Source organism: Mus caroli, unplaced genomic scaffold (genome assembly GCF_978045245.1).
Source record: "Mus caroli unplaced genomic scaffold, Mus_caroli_1 scaffold_12, whole genome shotgun sequence".
Taxonomy (NCBI): domain Eukaryota; kingdom Metazoa; phylum Chordata; class Mammalia; order Rodentia; family Muridae; genus Mus; species Mus caroli.
The window spans coordinates 56,715,375-56,727,631 of NW_028227267.1; the positions used below are offsets into that span (position 1 = coordinate 56,715,375).

Consider the following 12,257-nt stretch of genomic DNA (forward strand, 5'->3'; position numbering starts at 1 on the left):
ACTTAAAGTCCACAGGCTTAAGTGTTAACTAAATCTTTAAAAATGAACTGCTGGCAACATCTTAAGACTGATATTTAACTAAACCACTTGGCACGGAGGCTTACCCAAGTTGTCACATAGCCGTTGCAAGATTCCTGCTTGGGCATTGGCAAGTCCCCTTCCAAGCCATATTTGAATCCATTCCTATGGTGAGTCTGGGAAGAGATGGGATCCTCATTTCAGATGAAAATGTAAACACCCACATGGGTTAGGAGACCTGATGCAAATCATCCCCCTTCAGAAACAAAGTCTAGTTTGAGATCTATAGACCCCAGTTGCTTCCTGAAGCAGCCCTGGGAGACCTAACCTGTGAGCGGACAGAACTCCTTTTACAACTAGATGTTGGGACTGGGTGCACCTGACCTTTGAGAGCCAGGCAGCTCTCTGCTGGCTTATTTTCACTGTGTTGAGCATAGAATCCTGCTACCTTAGATACTATTGTTACTACTTAGGTTCTTAGTTGGATACTTAGTTGCTACTTAGTTTCTATTGCTGGGATAAAATACCCTGACCAAGGCAACTTAGGAAAGAAAGGGTCTAATTGCAGTTTACAGCTTCAGGCCCTTAGAATATGTGGTGACAAAGGCATGGCAGCAGGAGTAGCTGGAAGCTCATAGCTTGACTTACACCTGTGAGGCAGAGAAGGGAAGAATCCTGGGGAGAGGGTTGGGGGAGGAGTGTTTTGAACCTCATAGCCTGCCTGAGTGACACACCTTCTCCAAAAGGCCAAAACTCCCAAACACTTCCAACAACTAGGGACCAAATATTTAACCCTATGAGCCTGGGGAGGACCGACTCATTCAAACCACCACACCAGGGGTTTGCACGTGCTGGCCAAGCCCGACCAATGAGCTAGACTCCAAGCTTCAATTAGTTCTCAGTCTACATTGCTTAAGTATTCTCTGCCCCCATTTTCCTACTGTAAAATGAAAGCCACAATGACCTTCCCCTGTAGGGGAAGTTTGAATAAGGAGATGAAATTCCAGGCTGGTAAAGCATGCCCCAGACAACAGCTCAAAGCTAGCAGGAACAGTAATGCAAAGTCCATTGGGAAGAAAATGAAAATAGCTATTTTTATAGCTTAAAGCTCAATCGACACCAGCCGCCCCTATGCTTAGGAACCTTTATACTGATTTATCCCTGATGTTTCCTACATGCTACACAAGCTCCTGACCTCTGACCTATAGCCCTACCTGCTGGCCCTTTAATCATCTTTTTTTCACAATTAGTCTTTTGTTCTGATTTTGGCTCTGCTTACATTCCCAGAAGGCAATGCCTGCTTATGGGCTTGGTGTTGTAGGCAAGTAGAATCTGAGCTCAGACACCTTGGTTCAAATGTCAGCGGGGGCTAAGACGTCAGCTCTGCCTGCCATGGTAGCACATATGTTTCATCTCAGTGTTGGGGAGACAGAAAGAAGTAATAGAGCTCTGTGAGTTTGAGATCAATCTGGTCTACATAGTGAGTTTCAGGCCAGGCAGGCCTACCTAGTGAGAACCTGGTTTGGAGGGCTTTGATTTTTTTTTTTTTTTTTTTTTTTTTTTGAGATGCTAGCTTTCTCACAGAGGCCTCAGCTTCGGCATCTATGAAAAAGAGAATTTATCAGTTCCTACCAAACAGGGTCAGTGTGAGGACTGAGTGAGTTCAAACAGGTAAAATGCTTCCGGAAGAGCCTGGCATGGCTGTACATATAAGTGAAGAAGCATAACTCTCAGAAGGCTAAGACAGGGGGATCACGATTTCAAGGCTAACAGGAATGAGCAGCCTTCACCACAGTTTCCTGGCCAGAGTTGGCTACATTGTGAGACAGTTTCAAAAGCAAACAAGTGTAAGCTCAGTATGGTGACTTGTTTATCTAAGTCTAGAGCTTGAGAAGTGGACGCAGGAGTTCAAGGACATCCTTAGCTACAAGTCGAGAGTTTACGGCCACCCAAGGCCATGCAAGTCACCGTCTCAAAAGAGAAACAAATGAAACAAGAATCTAGCACACATTAGGTATCTAAAACCGACCTTGCCACCCATCACTAGGGGAAGCGACGAGAGAGGCAAATGTGAGCCTTGGTGAGGCGTGCTTTCGTTCCCAAGGGACACAGTTTGTAAAGCTGGTGGGCACCTCCTGGAGCAGTGACCACAGATGACGGGTGACGTGTGGCATCGCTGGGTCAGCCCAGGCTGCTTTCGTCAAACAGCTAGTTTGGGTGTGCCGCACAGTTTGGGAGACTGAGAAATCCAGCATCAAGGCGTTGGAAAACTTGGAGTCAGTCTTGGTCCTGTGTCCTCTCGTGGTGTAAGGAGCAAGATTGCTTTCTGGGGTCTCTTTTAGGAAGGCAGTAACCCCACATGCAAGGGAATCCCACCTCATGCTCTACTCCCCATCAAAGTTCCACCTTTGAATTTAGGGACAGCGTAAGCAATCAGCCTCTTCCACTCTCTTTTGGCTCATTCGGCTGCTGCAATAAAATACCCAAGCGTGGGCAATTCAGAGATAACAGGAAGCCATTCTTTCTTGGTTCTGGAGGCTGAAAGGCTTCAGATTAGGGCTCCATCCATCTTGCTGTCTGGGAGATTCCTCACAGAATTGACATTTGTAGCCTTGGCCTACAGAAAGGGCAGGCAGCCTTCCACAAGTCCTTTCACAAGAACATAGATTCTACTCGTGACCTCATGATCCATTTGTACTGCAGTCCACGGCATAAGCCTGACCAGGCAGGGAGCTGGGCAACTCCAACTTACCGGGTAATAGATTGGTACTCTCAATGCCCCAGCACACTCCTCTTGTTCTCTAGAAGTCAAAAATGACATCACACGGCATGATCTCTTCCTGTCCCCTGGAAGTCACTAAGGGCAGCTGGAGGAAGGAGTCACAGTCAAGTGAAGATTAAATGAATACAAATTACCGATGCCCTCCACACTGTCTGTGAGAATGTTCATGATAAGCGAATGTAGCAAAGACCCAGTGTCTATAAGCACTGGAAAAGGGCACAGCATAAAAAGAGAATTAGTGCTGCATAGCTCCCCCACAAGAACAAATCTCTCACACATCTTGCTAAGAAAGGAAGTCAGGAAGTCAGATGTAAGAGTTTATCCTGCACGATTCCTCGGGCTCCAAGTTCAGAAACAAGACAAACAAAAAGTAACTTATGGTGACAGATGTCTGGTAAAAGCTTGCTCTTAGGATATTGGGAATGAGGGGTTTTCCTGAGAATCTAAAAATATTCTGTATTGTTTAAAGATATATTTTAATTTATTTATGTGGTATGTATGTGTGTGTGTGTGTGTGGTGTGTGTGTGTGTGTGTTTGCCACACGTGTGTAGGGCTGCTCATGTAGGTCAGAAGAGAGAGATGGGTTTTCTCTAACTGGAGATACAGGCGTTTGAAAGCCTCCTGATGTGCATGGTAGGAATTGAACTCAGGTCCCCTGGAAGAACAGCAAGGGATCTTAACTACTGTCCAGCCCGTGTTCTGTATTTTGATCTGAGTGGTGGTCACATTGGTGTTCTATTAGTTTTTCTATACTCTGGAACAAATTACAAAAAAACATAGTAGGTTAAACCAACACAGACATAGACACACACACAGCCGCGCGCGCACACACACACACACACACATTACTCTCAGTTTACATGGGTCAAAAGCCTGGGTTTAGCTAGCTGCATGTTTGCTCAGGCCTCACAAGGCTATAATCAAGTCACGGGCTATGGAGAGGGGACACGGGGGAGTGGGACAGGAAGGTGAGACAACCCATGACAACGCCCATTCTCAAGCCTGACAACCTGGGTTCTAGCCCAGGGAGGAAAGAACCAATTTCTCCAAAAGTTGCCGTGACATGCACACACCCACACAATCTATAATAATGATGATGATATGATGGCGGTGGTGGTGGTGGTGGTGGTGGTGGTGGTGGTGGCAGCAGTGGTGGTGATGGTAATGATGATGATAAATAGGCTAGGCTGTGTTTTTGTTCCTTTTGGGGCTGTGTTTTAATAAGCATTGCAGCTTCCTGGTAGCTGGTGACTGGAGACTGCCTTCAAGACCCAAAGGCTGCTCACAGTTCCTTTCAAGTGAGCTTTCTTCAGCACAAACCACTCCATCAAACTGGTAATATGCTAACTTGGGTCTTGTTGTTATTGGTTTTATTTATTTATTTAAATTTAATTATTAGGAGACAGAATCACATGTAGCCTAGACTGCCCTCAAATGTACTGTGTGTATCTGAACATGACCTTGAGCTTCTGATCCTCCTGCCTCCACCATCCAAGAGTCTTGGTTATAGCCTGTGCCACCATACTGGGGTTTTATAATAACATAACATGATCATTTCATGACATCTTACTCCATACCATGTCCTGTGTTTAGGCTCAAGTCACAGATTCTGTGTGCACTCGGGGATAAGGGATCGTGCGAACCCACAGAGACCAGGGGACAGGCATCGTTAGAGCTCATCCAACACTCTAACATACACACTCACTCAGCTTCACAGGAAAGATTAGACACTTCATTGCTACCGAAGGAAAAAGGTAAATGACAAGCCAGATCCACAGGAGGGACCTGCTTGCAAGATACACTGTCCAAAAGTGACACTTGCGAAAGTAACCAAGCAATATCTGATTTGACTTAAGGCCCAGACCTTAAGTCAAAGGAACCCATAGCCAATGCTGCTAAGAACCTGAGTCTGGATAGGCCAAGGACCTAGGGGGAAACTAAATAATACTGTTCTGAAACAGGACCATAGCAATAAAATGATTCCTAAGGACGGACAGTCTGCTATACTCACAGATCGGTGTCTTGCTCAGTCATCATCAGAGATGCTTCCTCCTGTAGCAGAGGGGAATACAGCTAGACACATTGTAGCGAGTGATAAACCTTGGAATACCCAACCCTATAAAGGGTGTCTTCAAATCCCTCCCCACAGGGCTCAGGGAACTCTTCCAAGAGGAGATGGAAAGAGTCTAAGAGCCAATGGGGATGTAGGACACCACAGAGTCAAGGCCTTCTAGGCACAACAGGGCTGGCGCACATACGAACTCACAGAGACTGTGACAGCCTGCACAGGGCCCACACAGGACAGCACCAGACAGGGCCCTAGAGCTGAGAGGAGAAGTGGACACACCCTCATCCTGGACCCTGAAGCTATGTACAATTGATTGCCACTCATAAATGAAAAATTAATTTCTCCAAGGGTATCTCACTAAGGAAACAAACTACTCTTCAGGGTAGACCAGACTCCCAGCAGTAGCTGACCACCACAAAAGGAACTCAGGGACATCTTTGGAAGGTCTTTGTCTCAAAATGTTGATCCAGGGAGTTTTTGTTTTGTTGTGTTTTCTGTCACACGGGGCCTCTGTATATGTACTATGGCTTCTGTCTTTGTGTTTTCATGGGACTCCTGAGTGCTCAGGCGTGTGTCTCTGCACCTATATATTCACTTCTTCTGCCTTTTCTTTGCCTTTTTTTCTTGTTTAGCTGTTTTGTCATATTTGTTTTTTGTTTTTTGTTGTTGTTGTTTTTTCAAGACAGGGTTTCTCTGTCTAGCTCTGGCTGTCCTGGAATTCACTTTGTAGACCAGGCTGGCCTCGAACTCAGAAATCCGCCTGCCTCTGCCTCCTGAGTGCTGGGATTAAAGGCGTGCGCCATCACGCCTGGCTCACATTTGTTTATTTTAATTTGTTATTATTATTTCTTAGATGCCTGCTTGTTTTCAAAGGAGAGACAGAAAGAGTGTGTGGACCCAGAGAGGAGGTGAGGGGAAGAGAAACTGGAATGAAGAGGAGACGAGAACTGTAACTAAAAATATATTGTAATAGTGAAAAAAGTCTATTTTTAATAACAGAAGAAACAAACAAGCAAAAAAGAGATTTCGGTGCTTCATAATACTTACGTTATACCTCAACAGCAACAACAACAAAATCCCCCAAGCCCCAAGACTGAGGGAGATAAAGTAGCTTTTTCGAAGTCATACTGCTACTCAGTAGGATTATAACTCAGTTCTAAAGTCAAAACTTGTTCTCTCCTTCCCAGACTCGCAGCCACTGTCATATCGATTGGATTTAGAATCACCTAGAAGACATGCAGACTCAGCTGTGAAGGCATTTCTGGGGGTGATTAACTGACTTGCCTCCTTAGCTTCTGCCGTTATGTCGCTCGCACTAAGATGGACGATGTCCTGTCAAGCAGTGAATGAAAATGAATCCTTCCTCCCTTCAGTTGCTCACACACTGTCTCTCTGTCTTTCTATCTCTCTGTCTCTGTCTTTGTCTATTTCTCTGTCCCCTCCCCAACCCTGTGTGTGTGTGTGTGTGTGTGTGTGTGTGTGTGTGTGTGTGTGATCTCCCATGTGACACCCTCAGGTGTCTTTCCTGGATCAATCTCCACCGTAAGAAAGTGCTTTGGAATTGAGATCTCACTGAACCTGAAGCTCTTTGGCTCAGCCACGGTGGCTGCCAGGGGGCTTCACAGATCCACCCGCCTCTGCTTCCTCAACCCCACCCTCCCCAGCCTGGGATTACGGTCAGTTGCTGTTTCACTTCCTGTGTGGATTCTGGAGATCCAACGTCAAATCCTTGTGTTTGTGCAGCAGGCACCTTACAGACTGCGCCACCGTCTCCTCGGCCAGCCCAACTGCGTTTACGATACATTTTGTCAGGCGTTTGGTCACAGCAAGGAGAAAAGTAACTTAACAGTAGGTAAAGCTTAGAAAACTACTGTGGCACAGGGCTAGGCACCAGTTTTATTACTCGTAAACATTGCCGGGTTCACTTGGAAACATGCTCAGGGAGTGGTTCACACATCTTAGTGTAGCTCATCGTGCAGGTGCCAGAACCCTTGTTCAGATGCTCACCTTTACCACGGCATGACACACTTCCAAGAGTCTGACTGATGCCAGTCCACTGCCCTCGAGCCTCATTTGTCCATCCGCCCTGGAGACCCCTGATGTTCTCACAACGAGTCTTCCATCTGTGCTCTCTCTGTTTTAAGATTCCCCCAGAATACAATGCTCTTTGTTTTGTTCCTCATTGTTCAAGGCTACTTACAAGCAAGCAATGAGTCATCCTGTTCTCTCCCATCTGTTCTTCTGGGCTTTGGACTTTAGTTGGGAAAAAGGAAAAAAATTGCTTGGGGTTTAAAATGGAAGATTTCGGTCAGGGGTGAAACTCAATCAGATCACGTGATCTACTTCAAACCCATGGTCATGGGCTAGGGTGCTTTTTGAGTGTTTGCTCAGAATTTTGGAGTGGTGAGAAATCATTGTTGAACATAAAACATAACAACAACCAGAAAGAACTGGCAACCTGCCCTGACTGTCAGAGCCCCAACTTAAGAAACTGGCTCAACTTTGTATATTTTGTTAATAACATTCCTCAATTAATATGCTTTAAAGCATATAACCAGTAACAAATAATGGATTAGCATTGTTATTCTGATTATTTTTATCATTTAGATAGTATCTCATTGATAGTTCTCTGGGAGGTCTCAAAGTAAATAAAGTTAAAAAAAACCACTGCCCCCACTCATTAATATACAATCTTCCTGGTGCTAAAACAGTGGGTGCATTTCATGCTTTGTGGTGATGGCAAATATGAAGCCATGTCTTCTTGATGATACTTAGGGAAATCGGGGAAGGGGTTAGTGAGCTTGAAGCAAGGCTTTAGAAGTGCCATGGGTTGTGATGACAGAGGTGGGTCTGTGTGTGAGCTCTTGAAGCTGTTTCCACTGCACACTTGGGACTGGCTGATTGTAATTGTCCACCTGATTGCTTTGAGGGAGGTTAACTAATACTGTGACCCTCTGGGTGCATCTGTGATAGCATTTCTAGAGATGATTAAGTCATATGGGTTCTGACATAATAGATGGATTAGTCCCTTGATAGAATCGTTATTAGGAGGTGGAGAAATTTATTGCTTGTGGTCTCTTTGGAAGAATTAGCTCACCAAGGAAGATTCTCAAGAAAAAGTCCTAAAATCTCCAGAAAGATGCTTCCCAGCCTCTCTTGTTTCCTCCTAGAAACCACTGCGAATTTGGGGATGGGAGGGAGCTTTCAGTAAACTGAACACAGCAGCACCCCCTGAACCCTGGAGGAGTCACTCATGGCCTCCATCTCCTGCTTAAAAGCTGGAGCATGTGATCAAATCCTGGTGGCCTCACTTACTGGATGACCTTGGGCCACTCATCCAACCCCGCTGAACTCTCCTCTTCCCCTCAATTATAAGTGACAAGATGACCGTGCCTTGAGGACTGTGTTGTGGCTTTTAGTAGACAACCAATGTGAACCATGTATGTATTAAGCACTCAATATATACTAAGGCAAAGAGATCCTGATTTCAGGGAAGATATAATTGGGGGCATTTTAGACTTGGTAAAAGGTGGAAGCTTCTATCCTTGGACATTCTCCAGCCCCAAATACCCATGTTCAGGGAGGGGGAGTAATTTCTCTTCTGAGATGTGGCCACTGGCAGTTAGTTGTCCCTGGTTCTGGGGTTGGCCTAATACCCATGTACATACAGGCAGCACTAATGGGAATCAGTGGTTTCCCATTAGTGTGTGATACACAGTGATGTGATCACACATCAGTGTGTGATACACACACACACACACACACATATGTAAGAGTCAACATGGAAATGATGAATTGTGGTTGAGGGGGACTGAGGTATTCCAAGATCAGTGCAGAGGGAAAGCTGGGAGACACTTCTGGGTGGTTCCCACCAGTGGGAGTGCAGGTATCAGGGCTGTTTGCTGGGCTATCAGTGACAGGCAGGCAGCCACAGCAGCAGCAATAGCAGCTCATAGAGACATGGGGCAGGGTTTTGTTCTTTGACTTAGAACCCATGTTTTGTGGAACATATCTCTGGAATGATGGAAACAGAAGGAAGTTTTGAGATCTCTGGTCCTGGTCTGTTATGTAATAGATGGGCAAGAACTGGAGTCGTGTGCTGATTACAGACATGATGGAGGAGGTGCTCAGCCTTTCTCTAACACATTTAAAATCTGAATTAGGGGCTTTATCCAAGGAGTTCATACAACTCCCATGGGAACTCTGAACATGTGTCTTGCTTTAAGGACCAGGAACTCACACTGTCAAAGTCCTGTGCATGACAGCAAGAGTGAGCCGCAGGCTACAGTTTTAATTTTCTGATTAACACAACTAGCAAAGTCTCGTTGTCAAATGCACAATGAAAAGGAAGCTTGAGTTGGCAAAGTAAAGGGCTTGCCTGGGTCATCCGGAGTGTCAGGGAGGCAGAACGGCTCTCAGTCAAGTGCATAAATCCATTTATCTGAGAGCTAGGCAAAGAATATTGCATATAAATACTAATAGTGGTTTCTAAGCAGTCAAAGGTAATTATTTGAAGCAGATCCTTTTTTTAAAAAATATCTGCTCCCCACATTTGTGCTAATTCTAAAGGAATAATTAAAAAATATTCTGACAGTGCTAAAATGGATTTCATACATGAGGGCTTTATGTGGATTTTGTTAAACTGGTGCAAGACAAATCAAATATGGAATATCTAATAGTATTAGCCTCTCATGCTATGTCTCTGAAATGTGGTGGTGCATGCCTTTAGTTCCAGGCAGAAGCAGGTGGATCTCTGATTTCAAGGCCAGCCTGGTCTACAGAAAGAATTCCAAGACAGCTAGAGCTATTCAGAGAGAAACCTTGTCTTGAAAAACAAAACTAATAGTAATTATTTGGTGCACAGGTGTTGGCTTGCATGTATGTCTGTGTACAACATGTGGCTCTGGATCCTTCAAAAGCCATAAGAAGGCATCAGAGCCCCTGGAACTGGAGGTACATATATTTGTAAGCCTCCTCAAATACATATATGCATGCTGGACCTACACTGGAAGTGTAGCCAGTGATCTTAACTTCTGAGCTATCTCTCAAGCCATGTAGTTTATACTTTATAATATTTTCTACTATAACTGTATGTTTGTTGTCAAAACCTGCAGGGGCATTTCAATAAACATCAAAAGAATACAATAAAATCTTCCAATGTTTTCACAACCCAGGGATACTACCTAATACATTTGGTGCCTGTTTTTAATTAAGACAGAATTTCTCATGGTATTTTAGGGTTACAGAATACGGATGGAGTGGCATTCACAGAGTTTTGACCCCCTCCCCCATATCTTGGCATTAGCATTGTAGTACTTAAGTTCCTGCTCATGAAACAGGAGTGGTGGACCATACGGAAGTAACACACGCAGCCTGTTTACAGGTTCACTTTGGCACGTGTGCCATGATTCTCCACGGATGCACAATGGCATGGACTCTCCATTACAGCTTGGGTCTTTCAGTAGTTAAAGACATACTCACAATTAACTTAGGAAGGAGAGACAGTTCGGCAGTTAAGCCCAATTCTTACCCTTCCTGAAGACCACAGCTTGGTTCCCAGTACCCACATTGAGAGGCCCCCAATCGCCTATAACTCCAGCTGCAGGAGATGTGATTCCTTTCTTTACCTTCACAGGCAGGAGCACACAAATGGAGTATACTCACTCACACAGACACACAGGCACATAGAAACAAAATAAGAGCTGGAGTAGAATTGAGGGTGAATGTGATCAAAATAGGTTGTGTGAAATTCTCAAACAAATGCATTACTCTATTAAAATAATGTAAAAGTTAATTTAAACTTTTTTCTTGGTGCATTGCACGTTCTTTTGTCTAAGACAGTGATTGTTCTTTGGTTATAAAGAAGATCCTAATATTTAGAATAATCATTGTTGCCATTCAAAGGAATCGTCTCAGCAAGCCACACGTTTTAAAAGAATGCACTTGCCAGCCGGGTGTGGTGGCGCACGCCTTTAATCCCAGCACTCCGGAGGCAGAGGCAGGCGGATTTCTGAGTTCCAGGCCAGCCTGGTCTACAAAGTGAGCTCCAGGACAGCCAGAGCTATAAAGAGGAACCCTGTCTCGAAAAACCAAAAAAAAAAAAAAAAAAAGAATGCACTTGCCTTATGAATTCCTCAGAAATAACCACAGCACTTTTTGGAAGGGTGTGTGTGTGTCACAGATCCTAGCATTGAAGAGCTGCTTCCCCTCTGTGGTCTCAGTTGAGCCAAGTTAGGAAAGTAGGAGTTCTTTGAGAGTTCATAGTCCAGGCTCTGGAAAACAGAAGGTCAAAGCATCTTAAAGCTGAGTTTCCATGGACTTAAAAGGAGAACCCGCACAGAGAATAGCCCTGAGCCTGAACAGAGAAGAGCCCAATAGGAGGAGGTGGGACAGTGGGCGTCAGGCGGTCACCCAGGCAACGCAGCAGCTCACCGGGGCGGAGGCAGCATGTTGGCAGGTAGGAAGCAAGAAAGAAACGGTGTATGGTGCCAGTGTGTGAGTGGCTGGGGTGATCCGCAGTGGGACTCGGAGGTGTGGGACAGAGTCCGGGTCTTACTAGGGAGTAATCTTTTGAGAAGATGAAACGAGAAAGAGGAGTTGCTAGAGAGGGTTAGTAGGGCGGAGGCATGACTTGGAGTGAGTGAGTGGCACGAAGGCACAACCTGGAGGTGGCGTAGGTGGAGGTAGTGAGGGGCGGGGAACGAAGTGAGCTAGGTTGAGAGTGTCCTCTGAGACCAAGGGCGTGGCCTGGCCTGGGGACTTGAACCGAACGGTTTGGGCTTGGTCGAAGAAAAAAAAATCCTTTAGCGGGTAGGGGCAAGGAAGATGAGCTGGGGGCGTGGCCCCTGGAAGAGGAGGCTGGCGGAGCAAGGAGGGCTGCGAGGACCCCAGGAGCGGGTTCGGGGGTGTGGCTTCAGGGGAGCGGTGTGGAGGCGTGGCTTCGGGAGCGGGCTGGGGGCGTGGCCCGTGGGAGGAGGCGGCTGAGCGCGGGAGGGCGGAATCAGCGCTGCTCTTTCTTGGAAGCCACGGCGCGCAGAGCCTGGCGAGCTCGCGGCTGCATCCCTGCTGGAGCCGGCTGGGCAGCAGGACCTCTTGGACACGCTGGCTTTGGAGCTTCGGTGGAGTGGGGACCGTCGAGGTGAGGCTACCCAGAGAGGCGCAAGGCTCTGCTGGGCGCGGGCTCTCGGGTGGGTATCGCGGAGGAACTGAGCGCCTCTGTGACCCAAGGGTGTCCCGCTGCCAGCTCCTGCTTGTGGCTCGTGGGACGGACCGGGGCTGCTCACCTGTTGCGCCACCATGAGCGCTCCGCCTGCTAGCGGCTGCTCTGGGCTAGCCCGGCAGCGCCCCCCGGGGAGGGCGCGGTGTGCTGTTCTTGCCGGTGCCTTTCC

General features: G+C 46.4%; 1 protein-coding gene and 1 pseudogene across 6 annotated transcripts in view; one reads left to right on the forward strand and one right to left on the reverse strand.

Annotated features, from left to right (window-relative positions):
* Positions 1–2,968, reverse strand: part of LOC110308961 (glycine cleavage system H protein, mitochondrial pseudogene) — a 30,379-nt pseudogene extending 27,411 nt beyond the window's left edge.
* An 8,882-nt stretch (positions 2,969–11,850) lies between these two features.
* Positions 11,851–12,257, forward strand: part of Spata13 (spermatogenesis associated 13) — a 128,913-nt gene continuing 128,506 nt past the window's right edge. For 4 of the 6 annotated variants that reach the window (XM_029469026.2, XM_021182581.3, XM_085828707.1 and 1 more), the window contains exon 1: positions 11,911–12,007. The gene's annotated coding sequence lies outside the window, so the exon portion shown is untranslated. Of the gene's footprint in view, positions 12,008–12,257 lie in introns of all 6 variants that reach the window. The other 2 variants (XM_021182580.2, XM_085828709.1) reach the window with 2 other exon arrangements.